This window comes from Macaca nemestrina, chromosome 19 (assembly GCF_043159975.1).
Source record: "Macaca nemestrina isolate mMacNem1 chromosome 19, mMacNem.hap1, whole genome shotgun sequence".
Classification (NCBI taxonomy): Eukaryota; Metazoa; Chordata; class Mammalia; order Primates; family Cercopithecidae; genus Macaca; species Macaca nemestrina.
In genome coordinates, this window is record NC_092143.1 from 3,293,604 (window position 1) to 3,313,004 (window position 19,401).

The 19,401-nt window shown below is 47.3% G+C and overlaps 1 protein-coding gene and 1 long non-coding RNA gene across 5 annotated transcripts in view; one reads left to right on the forward strand and one right to left on the reverse strand.

Moving 5' to 3' along the window:
* The window catches only part of MBP (myelin basic protein), a 152,188-nt gene that overhangs the window by 31,717 nt on the left and 101,070 nt on the right, over nucleotides 1–19,401 (forward strand). The window lies entirely within an intron of this gene.
* Nucleotides 10,654–18,328, reverse strand: LOC139360157 (uncharacterized). The gene is made up of 2 exons (XR_011617335.1): nucleotides 18,081–18,328; nucleotides 10,654–11,622 (listed from the first exon to the last, which is right to left on the reverse strand). It is a non-coding gene; the product is annotated as an uncharacterized lncRNA (long non-coding RNA).

The window sequence follows — 19,401 nt, forward strand, 5'->3', positions numbered from 1 at the left end:
AATCTGCATCACTGTGTGAGTGGCTGGCAGCTCCTTACACATCCCATTGAGATCGCCGTCTCTGAGAGGATGCCCGCTGGGTGAGGCTGCCATTTATTAACACAGGTTGGAATCGTCTCAGGCTGTGTAGAAGGCGTCTGGCTCTGCAGATGGCCCTGGCTGGGACTCTGGCTCCCGAGGGTAGCTGCTTTCCTCTTGAATCCTGGAAGCTCTAAGCTCTCTTCTCCCCTAGGACATCACCCAGAGCAGCAGCGTCCTGCGGAAAAGAGTGTCAGTGGCATCTTTTGTTACACAGAGGAGATGGGATCCTTCCGGGTGACTAATAGCTGAGAGGGAGGGAGGCAATCAGGAGAGCCAAGAAGAGAGATGGGTCCCACAGGGGAAAGTTGTCCACAACAGGAAGAGCTGCCACAGGGCTCCCCTCTGCCCGGCCCCTGCAGACCCCATCTTCACAGGGTGGAGAGCTGGGGTCCCAGCATCTGTGAGCCGTGACCTTTGGGAATTCACCTGAACGATTATCCAAAGGATCAGGGTGGGGGAGCCCCTGCCCCGAGTTGGCCCACAGTGGGGCTCACTCATGTTGCCCAGTTGGGGGAGTGTCTGTGGAAGGCTCCAGAACAGGCCTGGTCTCTGGGGACCCTGTACCCTTCCCAGGTGCTCCCTGCTCCCCCACTTCCCACCAACCCAAAGGAGTGGGGTTTGTAGTGGCCTTGAGTTATTTGTCAATATTTGAATTCTTTCACTTTGTTTTTTGAACACTGTCTGAGTTCACAGGGGAATGAACTTGGAGAGGGCTAAAGACCTTATTATTTCTTTTTCTCATATGAAACTCACAAGGCTTGCTAATTGGAAACAGTAAACCAGGAACCTTGAAAAATAAAAACACAACCTGTAGTTTATCTTCACACACTCTTACATTTGCCCAAAATGGGTGAAATCAAGTGGGGAGCTCCTACAACCTTCCAAAACCTAACAAGCAATAATAACTCTGAAAACCTGCTTTTCATCTGTGGGTGGGCTGAGAAAAGCTGGCCTCTGGGCTTTCCCTGGTCGTAATATCTGGCTCAAAAAGGTTCTACAAAGATGCCTAGCAATATTTCTGGATTTTTCTATTTAATCAGCTTAAGAAAAAAGATACCACACTTAAAAATAAGATCTGAGGGCCTGCAAAATCGTATCTGAATTTTACAGTGGAGAGTAACTTATTGGTCTGTTTGGTGTTCCAAATTAAACAGATTTTTTTTAATTTAAGCTGCACATCAAATCTAAGTGCAGACAGGAGGAATGAGGCGCACGCTCTGTACCTCTCCAGGGGTAATCACACCCCCTGCAGAATCTGCTCCATATTTAATTATCATTAAAACCCAACTCTTTCTTAATGACACTCTCCAGATACTATTAAAATGACATTCTGAGAAATGAGACATTTAGTTTGCAAATATACACAAAGGCATTGAAGCAATTCAGCTCTTTCCATCAACATGTAAATAGAATCTTTCACTTTGACGGGAAAAATGCTTTTCCTTTAAAACTACTGACAACCCAGCTGTGAAATGTCACTGACTTTTTCCAACTAGGAGTTATTTTCTCACGGCCATTCCTTTACGGAATCATAAATCCTGCAACATTTTATCCTACGTGCAAGAGCTTGTCAGGGTATTTAACATCTTCCGTGAGTTCTGTTCTTGTCATATCATCCTCAGAAATGAAAAATAATTATATTTTAAGCCATCACTAGCTCACAGCTGCTTTATGCAATCATCTCTCTCCACAGTCAAATTAAGTCCAGGAGCGTAAACTTTCTTTTTGCTGATGGAGGTGTCCTCAGGCCCAAGTGGTCCATGCACACAGCGGGTGCTGATGTTGAGGGACTGTTTGGTAAAGGAATGAATCCTGACTGCCCAGGGGTCTATGGAACATCTCCAGACATGCTCCTGCCCAGAGGCAGGTCCAGACGCCACAAGACTAGGTGACATCTGAGGTCATAAATGTGAAGGGGGCAGGAAAAGCCATCCATCCTCCCTGGAGAACAGCAGAGGTGAGACTTAAGCCCAGACACGTCAAACCTCCAAGTCAAACCTCCAAATCCAACTTGCTGTCTGTCCCTCTCTTACACTTCCTCTTGCAATTAGGTGTTGAAACCGACCCCTGTCACCATACCTGTTTCACAGAAAGGAAAGCCCGATCACTCAGAAAGTCACTTCCTTCCGGTCATCCAAACCCATGCCTGGATTGCTGTGACATGGCCGTCATGCCATTGAGCGCTCAGTTTTCCCTGGGAAGTTTTTCCTTTCTGATGTGACTGCAGTGTGCTGGCAATGGACAGACCTGTTTGTGTAAAATTTCTATTTTATAGGTAAGTCACAGAAGCAGATTTTTTGAGAACTCATGTAATTCTTAAATTAGTCATTTAATATAAAGCTTAGGGAACTGAAAAGTAGGGGCTAAAGACACGCACCGATCTCGCCTGACGCTTGGACACATGCAAGCACTGAGCAAGGCCTGGAAAATCCTTAGATTGTGTGGGTGCCGACGGGCTTTTTATTGTACCTTATCTTCAGCAGACTTTAGAGCTCTTTCACACACACCTCACACACAACAAACCTCTAGAAAACTCTTGAACTCAATCGCAGAATATGAGACGATCTCTTAGTAGGTAGACAGGGCATTAAAATGGCCACACGACGTGGTAACAGCTCACATTTGTTGGTAACTTACTCTCCGGACACCCCACTGTGCCACCTTCCAGTGGGATGTTCTGTAATAATGGAGATGTGCTGCCGGGTGACACGTTAGCCTCTAGACACATGTGGCCACAGCACGTGAAGTGAGACCCATATAACTGAACAACTGTGTTTTTAATGTCATATATTTTTAAGCAATTTAGATGGAAGTGGCCACAGTTGCGAGCGGCTCCCCCCGGGAAAGCAGAGCTCTGCTGCGTGCTGGCTGTGGCAACCCCTTATTCTCCCATTGCCCTGTGAGACAGGTATTAGCTCTGCTTGTCAATGAGAAAAATTGGGGTGTTTCCCAAAGTCAGACAAAAGTTAATTTTGAGTTCAGAGGTAAAGTTCTCTGAAAAATACAGTCACACTTATGAATGCCCCAAATTGAAAAGGACAGTGCTGATGTGCTGTAAACCGCAGCACACATGTAAAAGTAAGCTGTCCAGCGCTCACCTCAACGTGGGAGAGTCCTACCATCGTCATTTAACATGGCACCCCCAGTAAAGTGCCCCTGTTAAGGTGTGCCTCCTGCAGAGTCGGGGAACCTGCACTTACGAGCAACAGAACTTTGTGTGGACTGCCTCTGGATGTGACACGCCCCAGAAAGCCAACCCTGCTGACTTGTTTGGTGCTTCTATAAAACTTCAGTGAGGTCCTAAAGAGAGGAATAAAATAATACAGAAAAGGCATCCTTTTAAAGAGAACCTTTAGGCTGGGCGCAGTGGCTCACGCCTGTAATCCCAGCACTTTGGGAGGCCAAGGTGGGCAGATCACGAGGTCAGGAGTTCAAGACCAGCCTGGCCAACATGGTGAAACCCTGTCTCTATTAAAAATACAAAATTAGCCATGTGTGGTGGTGAACACCTGTAATCCCAGCTACTCCGGAGGCTGAGGCAGGAGAATCGCTTGAACCCAGGAGGCGGAGGTTGCAGTGAGCCGAGATCGCGCCACTGCACTCCAGCCTGGGCGACAGAGCGAGACTCCATCTCAAAAAGAAAAACAAAAGAGACCCTTTAAAAACCCGTGAATAGTCGATAACCTGGTTACAGGAAGAAAACCCCAAATGGAGCCATGTCTGACTTCAGAATGAGTGTAAGGCATGGTACTGGTGTGGTTTTATGAAACCGTGTTTGCATTTGGGAGCCAGCAGCCTGCCCTAAAGCGTAAACGTGCTTGCCAGCTGCTGGGCGGGGTGTCCTGCGTGGCCCGTGAAGCAGTTGCAGTGCCCGCCCATGGGAATTTCTTGTGAATGTTGTGTTTGAGATGCAGAATTTCTTAGTGATGTTAGAGAACAATCTTACGAGGTTTACACTTGACAGCAGCCTCTCAAATGTTTTGAGTCAGTAACGTTTTGCTTCTGGAGGAGATTCACAAAGGAAGTCCCTCATCCATGCCTGCTGGAAAGCACACCTGAAGGTCTTTCTGGTTTTGGAGGTATGGAAGTGGGCATTTTGCTTCATCTGATAAACTGGTGACTTTGTTAAAATACCTTTGTTAAGTTGAAATGCAGTGATTAAAGGCATAAGGCGTAATTAGCAAACAAGGGCAGCCTCTCCACAACCTTTATTAAAAATAATGTGGGGGTGATCGTGAAGTGGTGCCTCAGGGCAATGTAAACCCGCAAGGCCTCCACACCGTGCACTTTGTGAACACTCCCAACCTGTGGCTCTCTCCTCATGCTGGCTTCCATTTGCTGCAGCTCCCAGACCCAGCTCTGGTCATCCCCCTGGAGGTGGTACCTGGGACCCTCTTATGAGCCTCTCTCCAACCAATTCCCTGATGCTCCCGGAGAGCCGGCCCAGCCTCCTGGACCCCGGGTCTGGCTGAGGGTCCGACAGGGCTCCAAGCACATGATCCAGCGTCTGCTCAGACAACCCAGGGCGGGCACTCAGGCAGCGGGGACGCGGGCTCTGTTCTTTTGCCCGCAGCACAGGCATTCTCGGCCTGGGAGTTGGCTTCCCAGCACCATTTTTATCAGCAACTATGACCCAGTTTGCAAGCGGCCAACTATAAACAGTCTTTGGGAGCACAGCATTGAACGCGGGTTGCTGCATGTAAGTGACAGAAACATGACAACATTTCTTTGTGTGAAGTCGGAAACAGTGGAATATGCACGCGGGTCCGGTGTGTTCCACACTGAGCAGGCCAGCAGCCGTGCCTCTCGTCACCGTCACACACTGTACTGGGGGTCAGGGGAGCTGCTGAAGGAAACGGCCGATTTCGTGAAATGAGGAGCCTGCTTCTCCCAGGAGTCTGGCTGGTTCGTCCGCTTGCTTTTCGCTGGACTCCGAAAGCTCCCCCTTCCTTATTTCTTCCTTCACTGATCGTGTTCCTTCCTCAATTGCATCCCTGCGTCTGTGACTCTAGGGGGCTTGGTGAGATCTGGCAGCGGGGAGGCCAGGGAAGGGAGGATCTCAGCCTGTGTCAAAGACGACACAAAACCGGCAGAGCGGGGCTGATTTCATTCCACAGGGTGTTTAAGGTGGAATGGTGCTGGAGGTATGGTGGAATTCTCGAGTTTGGGTCTGGTTTGCGTGTGTCCATTTGAATCTGGAGAGGGCGGCGCTGAGTGCGGCCTGGACGAATTCTGTTCATCAGTTATTGCTGACGTCCCGGCCTGCGTTGCCATGACGACGGTCCCTGCTGGAAGAGGGGCGGGGCTGGGTTTCCGGGTGGGGAGTGCATTCTGCGCCCTCCTGCGGATGCCCCCGAGAGGGACGGAGGGAGGGTGCGGCCTGCCGGGGAGCTGTTTCTAGTCACCAGGCAGCTCAGCGCTGGCCGCTGCCCTGGGCGTAGGTGAGGCGCCACGCACTGTGCCAGGTCATTTCAGAAACGTGTAATTGCCGCCGTGTAATTGCAGCTGTGTAGACAGGTTTATTTTAGACTCTGGAAGTGGAAAGCATGTCCTTTCATCTAAAATCTCTACTTGCTTTCACTATTAGGAAATAACTTTTTTATATTTAATAAAGTGCACTTAAAATGCTTTAAGTGAGATGAAACCTGAAAAATCCAGCCTTCAGAATGATGTTTCCTATCTTCAGCAATCTGGTTTTAAAAGTTTAAATTTGGAAGTGAGACTTTTTATATGATGGAATATGTTTGTGAAAAATTATATCTCTGTTTGTAACTGTGCATATATGGTGTGTGGGTGTGCACGTGTGTACATGTATGTATGGGTGTGCGGGTGTGTGGTATGTATATGTGTATAGGTGTGTGTGTGTGTCTGTGGTGTGTATACATATATGAGGATGTGTGTTGTGTATGTGTGGCATGTATACATGTATGGGATGCATATGTGGCGTGTGTGTGTATGTGGTGTGTTTTCATGCATGGGGATGTGTGGGGGTGTATACATGTGTGTTCATGCATGTGTGCATGTGTGTGGTGTGTATATATGTATAGGGATATGGGGATTCCTGCCTGTCATTCTCTTCACTGCAGTTTGATGCCTGCATTAATCTAATTATCATATTTTAAAATGTAATCCTCATAGAATTATAAATAAAATTCAATATTACATTTCTGCAGCCTTTGATACTTGGAAAACAGAGTCATTGCTACTAAAGAATTTATTAAATATTAAATTAAATAATTTATTGAATGCATCCTAAATTATGCTTGAGCACAATTCATATATAACCAAATACAAGCTGTAAGTCAGGCAATTTGGTAATTATACTAATTATCCACAGTGATTTAGGATAAGTGCAATGTAGATCATTGTTAGCTGTGTGTGCAGCCTCACTGTATGATCTCATAATTGCGTTGAGGCACCTAACAAAATACCAGTGTCTAGAAATGTTAATGTAAAGGGCTGGCTTGCATGTTGTTTTCAAATGCGTGGTAGGCATTTACCTCTTTTAGGAATCAGTTTGAGGAATGTCCTGTGAGCACAGCCCAGGCTCACTCTCTGCCCTCTCACAGCAGACCTGGACTCCAGGTGCACCGCCGCCTTCCCCGCCACCTCTGTGCCAGCACGGGGGCTCTTCCTCCCTTTCGCCCTGCCCAGTCCCGGTCCCGTGTGAGGTCGCCCCTTCTTTTCTCCTCCCAGGGGAACAAGGGCAGAGTCATTTAAGTTGCGACTCCCCAGTCGTCCTGCAGATAGGCAGGGGGAGCACAGCAGACACAGTGCTAGAGGGCATGGGTTCAGAGAGGAGAGTCCACGCTGAGCCTGGGCTTCACCATCCCAGGGTCAGGAAGGTGAGGCTGAGAAGGGGTGCCCGTGAGCCAGGAGGATGGACAAGTGCATCGTGTCCAGAGTGAGGTGTTAGGAAACGTCCCATCAAGGAGAGAGCACGGGGCCATCAGACACCCGGGAGTCTAAGAGAGATGGAGACTGAGGACTGGCATTGCGGGCGCACCTGAAAGTCACTGCTGCGGGGACAGAGCCACCTCGGTGGTGAAAACTCAGTGTTGGTCGGTGAGGAAATGGCAGGAGGAGATTGGACTGGTGTGTATGGAAGTCTGTTTTGAGAAGTTTTGCTGTAAAGAGGAGCTGAGACTCAGAGTGGTAGCTGGTGAAAGGATGGATCCAAACAGTGTTGTGTGGTATGGACATGCGAGTGTGAACGAATAGCACGTTGTCCGCTGAGGCAGACGGGAGGATGAGAGGGTACAGAGATGTGTCTGGTTTTAATTTAGTAACATTTAATTTCATGCTTGCTAGAGTTGCGACTTTGTTTTGAAAGGAGGAAAGCATGTTTGTCTCAACCTCAGGCATCGGGGCCTAGACATTACTACGTGGCCCCAGGGCTCTCACCGAGGCCAGTTTACACCTTCATTTAAGGCCAAGGCCCCTCTGACAGGTGGGCCTCCATGTGTCTGCTGACCAGGGAGCGCAAGGCCACACCACACAGAAGGCCGCTGCCTTCACCTGCACCTGAGAAGCTGCAGGTCACAGTTCAGCAAATCCCACCAAGGCTTGGAGGTGTGCCAGCAGTACTGTCTGATCTGTGAGTTATCTGAATATCATGTCACAGCCAGGGACACAGATGAAGATGTCATTCTAGGTGGTGTGGGGACCCCCATGAGCTTTGGGTTTAGGAATGCATGCCTAGGAATTAGGGCAGGAAGAGACAAGGGCCTGAACTGACTTCTCATCACCTCCTGCAGATATTTCAGGCAGAGGCACCAGCCAGACTCCCTACGCTGTATTTTTGCTGTCAGACCAAGAAGAAAATATTCCTAAAAATCATGGCAGGGTGGGACCCTCTGGCCTGAAAAGTACTGTAGCCTCCAAGAGCGGCTGCTCTCACGAACTGCCACACGCTGAATGCCTAAAACAACAGGAATTTCTTAGGGACCTGGAGGCCAGAAGTCTGACATCAAGGTGTGGGCAGGGTCATGTTCCCCTGCCTGAGGCGGAGGCTCTGTGGGAGAACCCCTGCGGCCCCTCAGGGCTTCTGGAGCCTCCTGCCACCATTTCATGCCGTTAGGCTGTGTCCCTTCGTCTCTCCAGTTTCTGCCCCTGCCTTCTCCGTGCTTCTTCTCTTCTTTGTGTAGCTCTGTCTTCTCCTCTTCTTAGGACACCAGTCATTGGATCAGAGCGTACCTGGATAACCTGGTCTAGTAAGGGAGGAATTCCTGCCCTGGGGCCATGGAGATGGCTGCACACTTGACACCTGACACTGGCCAGGTGAGGTGTGAGTCACTCTACTCACAGCCGGAGGGAGGAAGACAGGGCCACACAGGGTCACACCTAGGAATGGAATGAACACCCAGGGGCTGTGGAGGGAGGGTTGTGTAGTTCAGAGAAGGCAATGCCCTCTGTGTCCTTTATAGTATGGAAAAGGCAGGTGCCCCGTGTCCCGTGGGAGGATGTGACGGGCTACGTGAATAATTCCACCAGCTGTCAGGGAACCAAGGCCTGTGATGCAGGGTGAGCACCACTGTGCCCAGCCCTATATCAAGGAGGGTGGGTGGCTGGGGCCTTGTCCACCGGAGCAGGGATTTTAGGCCTTGTAGCCCATGCAGACTGATCTCATCTGGAGATCCTTAACTTCATTAAATCTGCAAAGACTCTGTTTCCAAATAAGGCCAGCTTCAAGGTGCTAGGACTTGGGCATATTATTTTTGGGGGGAAAAGGGACACAACCCACTGCAGGCATCATTGCTGATTTGAATATAAAAGGTGGATTTGTAAATTTTTATTCAAAAAACTTTTTTTATCCCACTGATCTTTTTGTATTATTATAAAAACCATAGTTTGTTTTAGAGAAATAAAAAAAAAGCACAAAAAAACTGTTTAATCTCTAATAATGGCAACTTTAACCAATGCTAATGATTTACAATATCTCTAGAACATTTTAATCTGCATGTGGTTATTATCATATGCATGCATCATACCAGAATAATGTTTCCCAATTTTTTTTTTTTTAATGTTAGAAGGTTATGGGCCTGTGAGAACATTAAAAACTGAGCATCCGGTGTGCCCTGAAGGTTGGTGGCCCCAAGATTCATACATTGGTACCTAGCACCCAATGTGATAGTGTTAAGAGGTGGGTCTTGGGGGTGCGGTTAAGTCCGCAGGCCCCTCCTTCATGGATGGGTCTTGCCCTCATTAAAGGGGCTGGGGGCTCCCTCACCCCTTCTGCTGGATGTGGATGCAGCTGGAAGGCGCTGTCCTTAAGGGACACCCGGGGCCCTCACCAGAGCTACCTCTTCCCAGCCTGCAGAACCGGGAGGAACGGTTTTCTGTGGTGTATAAAGTACCCAGGCTACAGTATTTGGTTATTGAGGCCCCAGCCCTCGAAGAGGCATCCCGGAGGCCAGGTGGCCATGCGTGGCCAGGGTCCCGGCTGTGGGTGAGAACCCGGCCTCAGGAGACCCACAGGTGTGGCCTGGAGGGCCCGGGCTCCCTCGCCAATGCCGTTCCTCGCCTGGACTCCGAGGGTAGGAACCTGGAACCTGCCTGCTCCTCCCGCTCCCCTCCAGGCGCTGCGTGGACACAGGCGGTGGAAGTCCCCGGAGACCCTGCCCCTGTCCCCTGCCCCGCGGGGTGCCGGTGGTGGCCGCCCGGGCAGCAGGAGCGCGCAGGTGGAAAGCGGGGATCCCAGCCCCCGTGCGTGGGGTGGTCCTGGCTGCCCCGGGACTCGTCCCCATGGCGACCCTGGGAGGAGAAGGCCCCGACCTAGCGCCTGCCTGGAAGGGGGAACCCGGCCTGGGAGGAGCTGCCCGGGGCGCCCGCAGACGCCCTGCGCTCCCCACCCCGCGCCTTCTGGCGGCGCCCGGGCTCCCCTCCCAGGCCTCGGGCTCGCCTCTCCTCCCCTCCTCTCCTCCTGCTGTGTTTGCCTCCAGCCTCCCCTAGATTCCCACGCCGGCCTCACCCCACAGCGCTGCCCGACTGCTTTGCAGAAGCCAGATGGATTCTGCCTGCCCGGAAAGAAGCGCCACCCGGCGCGGGAGGGAGGGAGGGAGGGAGGCCCCTGCGCTTTGGCGCCACCGGCGCCTCCCCCCTGGGATGGGGTTAGGGCTGGTGAGCTCCGCGGGATCCTGCACAGAGCCGGGCTGCGGCACCACCCGCCGCGGGTGGCCAAAGCAGAAAAAAAGAAAAAATGGGAGTGGGGAATACAAATGTCTCATTTTCTTTTAAAAGTAGGGTCACCAGCGAGACTCTGTCTCAGAAAAACATAAAATAAAATAAAACAAAATAAAAATAAAAAAAGTAGGGTCACCATAAATGTTGGCCTTTTTCTGGGGCCGGGGAGACCCTGGCTGCGCCGGGTGGGTGCGAAGGGCATGCGTTCCTCCCGCCGGTTCCGCGGTGATTTTTCCCTAAGGGGCAGGGTTATTTCTCCTCCTGGATGGTTCAGGAGTCCCTTCCTCTTTCCGTTTGCAGTGGCAAGGGTCTGCCTGTGCCTCGCATCCAAAAGCATATGTCTTCGTTGTTTTGTTTTGTTTTTCCTATTGAATTAAAAAGGGGCTGTGGTGATTGATGAACCATTTATTTTTATACTTTTCAAATAAAACAGATTGAATGTAACATTTGGTGGACCGCCTATTCTTCTTTGTGGCAATTTTAGTCTTTTTAAAAAGAGGTTTATTGCAATGCGTTGCAAAGTGAAATATGACGTGGTGTCTGGAGAACATTACAGGAGCATATACTGCTTCCTTTTGACAGTCATTCTTAAGATACTCTTTTCCTGTCATTGTTGGAATACAACATATTTAGTTGTTCTGTTTAGGAACATTATATAGCTCCTGCCCTTTTTGCCAACTCCTCAACATTTGAAAGAAAACCGGATTTTTATGGTTTGTCCTTGAGCATGTAATAATGTGCATTAAACTCTAGGAGATTGATTTTTCTTTGAAGTCATAATTCCCTTAGCGCTTAAAATAGAAGTATTGTTTCATGAATAACTCAGAGAAACCCATCTGATCTGCATTATTCCTGGATGTCTTAGTTGTCGTGTGACCTGTGAGAATGAGTTGAATGCTCCATAGAGAGATTTTTCAGAGTATTCTTATGACTTGCATCTTCGTGTAACCATATTCTAACTTGATTTTATTACCAACTACAAGACTAGAGAAGATCTGTGGCCTGAAAAAACAACATTTCTCCAGAATGTGGATTTGCAGAGAATATCCTGTTCAGACTTTTGAAAATGAGGAATTGTCCCTAATTGATTGTGGTGATTGGCATCTATTAGCACTTGTATGCATGAAATCCTTGGAACACATTCCGTTTCTTCATAAAGTCAGGGTGACTAATTTTGCTGTCGAATGCGTAGAAACAAGCATTCGTCTGGTCTGGGTTTCTCCAGCTCTCAGGACACGTTGGAACAGATTCGCTGTTCTGATGATTCGTCTTTCTGATCACAGGGAGAGCAGAACTCAGCTTTGAAGAAAGGCATCTGCAGAGATCATGGCAGTTCCATTTTGCATTCTGAGTTTGCTCCTTTAGGTGAGGGAACCAGAACGCAGGTGTAGTTAGAAATCAGTCTCTCTCCCTCTCTCTCTCTCTCTCTCCTTAAACATATTGCAATGATGTTCACATTAAAACCTGGTTTTTACTTAAGAAGATTTTATGTTCACCTTTCCAAAGGCCTGACTATGGAAAACGATCAGAAGATGAATGACAGTAAAAGCATAATAGTGACACGTGGCATTGGCTCCATGCTAGCTGAGCACCAGACACTGTCATGAGCCTTACATGCCCCAAAAGGGCCATGAGATCATGTAATGTTCACAGTGACCTGTGAGATAGAAAGTATCATTCTGCCTATTCCACAGTGGGAGAGAAACTAGAGAGAGAAGAATATTGGCAGGGCCAAGCTACACATTCAGAAAAAGGTACATCCTTTTTCTCTGTCACTGTCTTTTGAGCAAAGATCTTTCTTTGTATATTTGACCTATTGCCCTTCTACCACATCTGCATTAGAGGACACAGTCCAATACAGAAACACATGGAGGCACAGGGGAATACGTTCTGGGGAATTAAGTAGGACTGGCTTTTTTAAATTACATGAAACTCAAGGAAGTGTATTCACCATCAAATTAAGAAGATTGGAGGATTCCATTGCATTCTTCTGTTTTTAATACTGTGCATTATTCTTTTGAACTGAATAAAGGCCCTTACCTTACATGAATTAGCTTTAAGTGCATTTTATTCAAACTTGAAATTCACTCAACTATCAAACTCTTGCAGTAAAAGAGCTACACTGAATCTGTCTCTCTCTCTCTCCCCCCTCCCCCCGCCTTCTTAATGTGATCATCCTTCTTGTTTTACTTAACCAGCTGATGGAGCGGTGGCTTCCAGGAATAAATGGCACAATATTTTGTGTTCCTAAAATAGAAGTATGTCCAGTTACATAACAGACCTTGATAAACAGTCTCATGGTGACACTGGTTAATGTTTGCTTGGGTGTAATTTCTAGAAGACAGTATTTAAATAATATCCTGAGCACATTTCTTTGTATTGTCAACCTAAATAACAAACAGAAGGACTCTAAAAAACCATATTTATCTAGGAATTGCATTGCAATGGGAATACATGTGTCATGGTAAGCTATGTCATGGTAAAATATACATATTCAGGGAGGTGAGAGAAGACAAAGGTTTTTAAAGGAAAAATAAGGAGGATTATACATTGTTTTGAGATAATTATCCTTGGCTACCAGGATCAATAACAAGGGTGGTGGCAGTTGGAGGTTGGACAGGCAGTTGCTGGACAAGATTCCTCACAGAAGTATCTGTGTGTTTCCGGAGTGGGGGGTCTTGTGATGGTCTTTTTGCAGGGTTGTGGTTTTTGCAGTCTTTTGTAGCATCTCTTGTCATCAGGCATTTATTTGTGCATGAAAATCCTCCCTTCATGGCTTTCCCTGGCTCTATTTTTCAGCGTTTTAACCCAACTGACTCCATTTTGAGTCTGACAAGCTTCACAGTACTCATTATTTAAACATTGCCATCTTAATTGTACTATAAAATGATCTCACAAAGAGTGTGGCTTTAAACCGAAAGGGCCATTTACGAATCTAAGTAATGCTGTCTGTGGGAAAATGGCTTCCTGTGTTCCCTCCAACATGTGGTTCCAAATGCCCTTTCAATAATGCTGCAATGTTTCCTTTCTAACTACCCATAAACTGAGCATTTATGGTTTTTTTTAAAAAAAAAAACAAAACAGCTTTATTGAGGTGTAATTCAAATGACATACAATTCACCCACTTAAAGGGTACGATGCAATCTTGTTTACTAGATTCCTAGATATGTGCAACTATCCCAGGAGTCAGTTTTACAACATTGACTTCACCTCAAAAAGAAACCTGTACCTTTTAGCAACCCCTCCCATCCCTCCCACAGCCCTCAGCAGTCACTGGCTCACTTCTTGTCTCTAGGGTTCACCCTTCCAGATATTTCATCTGAATGGAATCATTTCCATGATCCTTTGTGTCCAGATTCTTTCATGTAACACGATGTTTTCAGGGTTCATCCGTGTTATGGCATACATCAGTGCTTTCTTCTTTTTTACCTATTACATTAAAATATAACTAAGTAATATTCCATTGTATGGATATACCACATTTTGTTAACCCATTCATCTGTTGGTGATGTTTGTGTTTATACTTTTTTGGCTATCATGAGTAACACTGCTATAAACAAAAACTCAAGTGCAACTTTTTATGTGGACATATGTTCATATTTCTCCTGTGTGGTTTCTTTAAAAACAAATCCTGAATTCTCATATACTCATGTTATCGAAAGTGCTTCCTGTGTTTTCCTCTGATACTATCAAAATTTGTCAAACCTTTGTCAAAAGAAAAGGTCAAAGACAAGGGTCCTGGACATCGTTGTAATTTTCCTCTGGGTCCTCAGCATTCACTAGGGAGTATTTACTGAGGCTTTACTCATAAACTCATTCAAATAATCACTCTAGGTGGGGTGCAATGGTTCGTGCCTGTAATCCCAGCACACTGGGAGGCCAAGGCAGGCAGATCACTTGAGGTCAGGAGTTCAAGACCAGCCTGGCCAACATGGCAAAACCCCATTTTTACTAAAAATATGAAAAAAAATCTTAGCAGGGCATGGTGGTCCCAGCTACTCAGGGGGCTGAGGCATGAGAATCATTCAAACCCAGGAGGTGGAGGTTGCAGTGAGCTAAGATCGTGTCACTTCACTCTAGCCTGGGTGACAGAACGAGACTGTGTCTCTATAAAAAATATATATATATATTCTATCCAGAAGCAGAATAGCCAGACTAGCAATTAGTTAAAGAGAATAGTTAGTCTCCTTAAATGTTAATTCCCCACATTTCAAAACCAGTCTGGATCCTGGCACTGAACCACGTGGCGTCCCCCAGACCACCTGGTCCAGCCGCTGGAGGGAGGAAGGATTCTTCATCCTTCATGGTTCTTCCCTGAGCCACGTGTCCAGTCAGCATTTCACTGGGTGCTGGCTATTGGGTGCGCACTGGTGTGTACACGTCCACGCTTTTAGTACATTCACAGGATTGTGCAACCATCACCACAATCTAATTTTAATACTTTTTTGTCAACCCTGAAAGAAATTCCATACCTACGAGCGGTCACTGCCCACCGCCACCCAACCTCATTCTGTTCCCCAACCCGAAATAACAGCTAATGTCCTCTCAGTGTCTATAATGTGCCTGTTCTGGACATTTCATCTTACATGAAAAGGCGGGTTTTTGTGAGTGGTGTCTTTCCCGTAGCATAACGTTTTCAAGGCTCATCCATGGTGTAGCACGTACCAGTCCTTCATTCTTTTTTATTGCTGAATAATATCCCACTGTAGGACTATCCCATATTTTATTTATTCATTGACTAGTTGATGGACATTTGGGTAGTTTCTACCTTGTGGCTATTATAAAATATGCTGCTATGAAAATCCCTGTATAAACTTTGTGTGGACGTCTGTTTTTATTTCTCTTGGGCGTATCCTCAGGAGTGGAGTTGTGGGTCATGTGGCAACTTTATGTTTCACTTTTTGAGGAACTGCCAAACTTCCTTCCACAGAGGCCACTTACATTCCCACTAGCAATGTACACGAATTCCAACCGCACCACATCCTCACCAGCAGCTGCCATTAGTCTTTTTGATTCTAGCCATACTATAGCTGGTATCTAATGGTGTTTTGACTTGCATTTCCTTACTGGGTAATCATGTTGAGCACCTTTTTCTGTGTTAATTGGTCATTTGTATATCTTTTTTAAAGAAATGTCTATTCAAAATTTTTCCCCGTCTTTCGAACTTGGGTTTTTGTCTTTTTGTTGTTGAGTTGTAGGAATTCTTTACATATTCTGGATACATGATCTTTGTCAGAGATATGATTTGCAAATATTTTCACCACTTCTCTGGGTTGTCTGTCCCTTTCTTGATGGTGTCAAAGGTTCTCCCTGTTAATAGTCTCCTGGATCTGTGGTCTCTTCCACTGTTCATGCTTCTGTGTCATCTCTAAGAGCGGCTGCCAAAGAGGCACTTGTTTTAAGGACTGAGATAACGTCCCACCTCCAGTCGGTCTCTACTCCTGTGCGTTGTCCCTACTTTCAAATTATTGTTTTAAAAGTCGACTTTTAGACTATACTCTCAGGGATCATTTCTACAGTTTGTTAAAAGTAGAGTTTTGATAACAAGTGTCTTGGCTGGGTGCAGTGACTCACGCCTATAGTCCCAGCACTTTGGGAGACCGAAGCGGTTGGATCACTTGAGGTCAGGAGTTCGAGACCAGCCTGGCCAACATGGTGAAACCCCGTCTCTACTGAAAATACAAAAATTAGCCAGGCACGGTGGCGGGTGCCTGTAATCCCAGCTACTCGGGAGGCTGAGGCAGGAGAATTGCTTGAACCCAGGAGGCAGAGGTTGCAGTGAACTGACATCGCGCCACTGCACTCCAGCCTGGGCGACGGAGTGAGACTTCATCACACGCACAAAAAATAAATAATAAATAAAATAGAAAATATGTGTTTATGAAAAGTGTGATGCCACCAAGTATACTAGGAAATGGATTGGCAGCTTTCACTTTCTCTCTAGTACTCCTGTGTCTAGACCAAGGGCTCTTAATGAGGTATGATTTGCCCCTAAGGGACATCTGCCAATGCCTGCAGATGGTCTGGTTGTCAACGCAGGGGATGCTACCAGCATCTAGTAGGTGGAGGCCAAACACCCTGCCACGCAGGGCAGTCTCTGCTCCACAACAAAGAATGATCCACCCCAGATGCCAGCAGGGCCCTGGGCGAGGAGCCCGGTGTGGCTGGAACAGCCTGGGGGCTGCCCTCAAGCCTTACTGTCCCCGTCCTGTTCTGATTCTGCAGAGAAAGGGGATGCCTTTGAGATGAGCCTATTTTGTACAGTTCTTATTTTCATTTTCCTTCATATTCTGTCCTCTGATCCTGAAACCTTTCCGTGTTTTGCTAGCATCTTTTATTACTTATGGAAATCCAATCTAGAGCAAGAATAAAACTATGATCTTTTTTTAAAGAAACAAATAAAAAATGCTGACCAATAAGTTTGCAAAGTTATAAGAACTATTTTTATGACAGCACACACAGAGTTTATTCCTGGACTGATACCTCAGTTCTTAAAGGGTTTCAAATATAGCTTATCACCAGATTTAGGTTTAAAAAACATGCATTTTTTTCCATCCATATAAAATACTAGTAGACTTGATTCTCACTGTGCACTCTAGCTGGTGAAGAACTGTTCAGTCCTGGAGGGAGCTGCAGTACCGGATGCTGTCAGGTGCTTCTCCTCCCCTATTTTGAGATTTAATTGAAGAACAGTGACATATGAATTTAAACGAAATTGTATATACAACCAACCCACACAGAATCTGAATTTATTCTGAGGGTGGAAGGAATATTTGCTTCTTAAAAAGAGAGCTAGAGAAAGTGAGAGAGAGAATTTACCTTTGAGAGATAAAGAAATCAAGGAAGTTTTTAATATTCCTAAATGTAGGAATAGGAATAATATTTATTATTTATAGAATAGGAATAATATTGAAGAACTGAAATATCAGCAAGCGAATAAATTGTGTATGTGCTATTATAATATTTATTATTCTTATTCCTACTTACCTTTGAAGATATACAGATCGCCAATTAGCACATGAAAATATGCTCAACCTCATTGTCCAGTAAGGAAATGCAAAGTGAGAGAGAGAATTTGCCTTTGAGAGATTCCACAATTCTCCCTAAACATTGTCTGTCCCGGTGAGAAACTGACTAGTTCCATTTATCTCCAAACCTACATGTTTGAGCTTTTCCCTAAGCCCTGCTTCCCCACATGGCCATGGGTGGCACTGCCTGGTGCCCACCCACCAGGTGCCACTGCCTGCCTGGGCACTGCCATCTGCCCATCAGGGTGAGATATCAGCGTCCCTCCAAGCTCAGTGTACTGGGTGGCTGCTCTTGGGTGATGTCGTCCTCTCAGAGAAATAGTCCTAGGCCCGCTACCCCTGGTCCGGAAGACCCTTTTCCAACTACTATGAGCGCGTTGGAACCGTCTCCTTCTTTTTGCCGACTCTGCAGCCGTGAGGCTGGGGACTCCCAGGCTTGGTCGTTTGTTGGGGCTGGGGATGATGTGTCCTGCTGTGGGACACTTCTGCTTTCAAGTCTCCTCTCCTGCTGGCCTCAGTGATGGCTGAGCTGCTGACTCATCCCCGGGCTCATGGAGCCGCAGTCTAGGGAGGGCACTGGGCAGGGGTGCCTAGGGCACAGCCAGGCTCCTGGAGTCCCAGTGCTGAGCCCACCTGGGGCTCCCAGCTTCACAGGGTCACAGGCAGGGACCAGCACAGGATTGGAGCATCCTCATTAGCTGGAGCCCACCCGACCCCAGGGGCAGCCCCTGCCACCCAAGACAGGAGAGAGGAACGGAGCCCCAGCACAGGGCACGGGACGGAACCCACCTGTCAGGTTCGGGCCCCCACTCTGCGGATCTGCTGTCCAACTCTGGAGTTGCTCTTCAGCCCTCAGCTCAAGTCCTCATGTGACAGCTTCCAGAGAAATGAGTTCTCCAGGCTCCAGCCACATCCTCATGGGAAGACAGCTTCGAATTTCCTGATTCTGGCTGAATGCAGATATAGTGAAAGCTGTAAACAACTTTATGGGATCTTCTGCTGGAGTCGGAGCTGATGAGCCCTTTGTGACATGAACCTTCTTTCTACTCCTTTCTCCAGAAGTGGTCACATGAGGACCTACGGGAAGGGCTGAAGAGCAGCTTCCAAATATAAAAACTTCCTTCATTCCTGGGAAGTGACTGATCAGACGGCAAGAAACCTGGGAGGGCGGGTGGTGGAATGACAGGGAGAGAAGAGGGGCGGTTGAAAGTGGAGGTAGGAAGGGAGACAAAAAGCAGCTTTCATCCCCTGGTAAGATGCTGTTTGCCATGTGGCTGTGTTGCTTTATGACCTGGAAAGCGACTCACACAGCATGAGTGCGTCTCCTGAACATGCAAGATGTCAAGACACATCACAAGGGCAGATGAGAGGGCTTGAGGGCTGGTTTGGGATTAGCCATGAAAATGCATTTTCCACTGTTAGAGCGGATAACTGTCCTTCAGCTTCTGGGGCTGGGAGATAAGGAGGCCCATGGCAGCACGTGGGTCTGCAGAGAGCCCTCCCCGGACAGGCCGGGCCTGGCGGGTACAGCTCTCGGTGAGGATGGCCCGGGGATAATCCCTCCACATGGATGGTTCCATTACCTGTCTCTTGACCTCAGTTTAGAAATTGGCACATGTAAGACCTCCACTCTCCCTGAATTAAAATAGCATTCCTCCCACAGTGATCCTGGTTAAGTCTAGATTCTATAATATGCCTTATTTTCCAAAGAAAATTGTTAGTTTTGTGACATGTTCCTCTGGGACTATCCTAATGAGTAGTTCCAAATCCTGCCTGTGCTGAGAGTCACTTGCGAGAGTGTAGACCAGGGAGCAAAAATCTCGTGAGTGCAGGACAAGCTCTGCAGGCCCTTCTGAGGCCGCTGTCCTGGGCCAGCCCTGCATCGAGGAATCATGGACTGAAATCCCTCAGCAAAACCCAATCCAAGCAGGGACCTGCCCCACCACAGGGCTATGCTGTGTCTTTTCTTTAACAGGTGTTTAGAGTTATTCACCTTGTCATTTACCCAGATACTTCTGCGAAATGGTTTAGAATGCGGTGAGGGCCTGGGATTCACCTAATGTAGGTGCCAGCCATGGGCTCTAGTTTGCAGGGAAAGTATTTTCAGAAG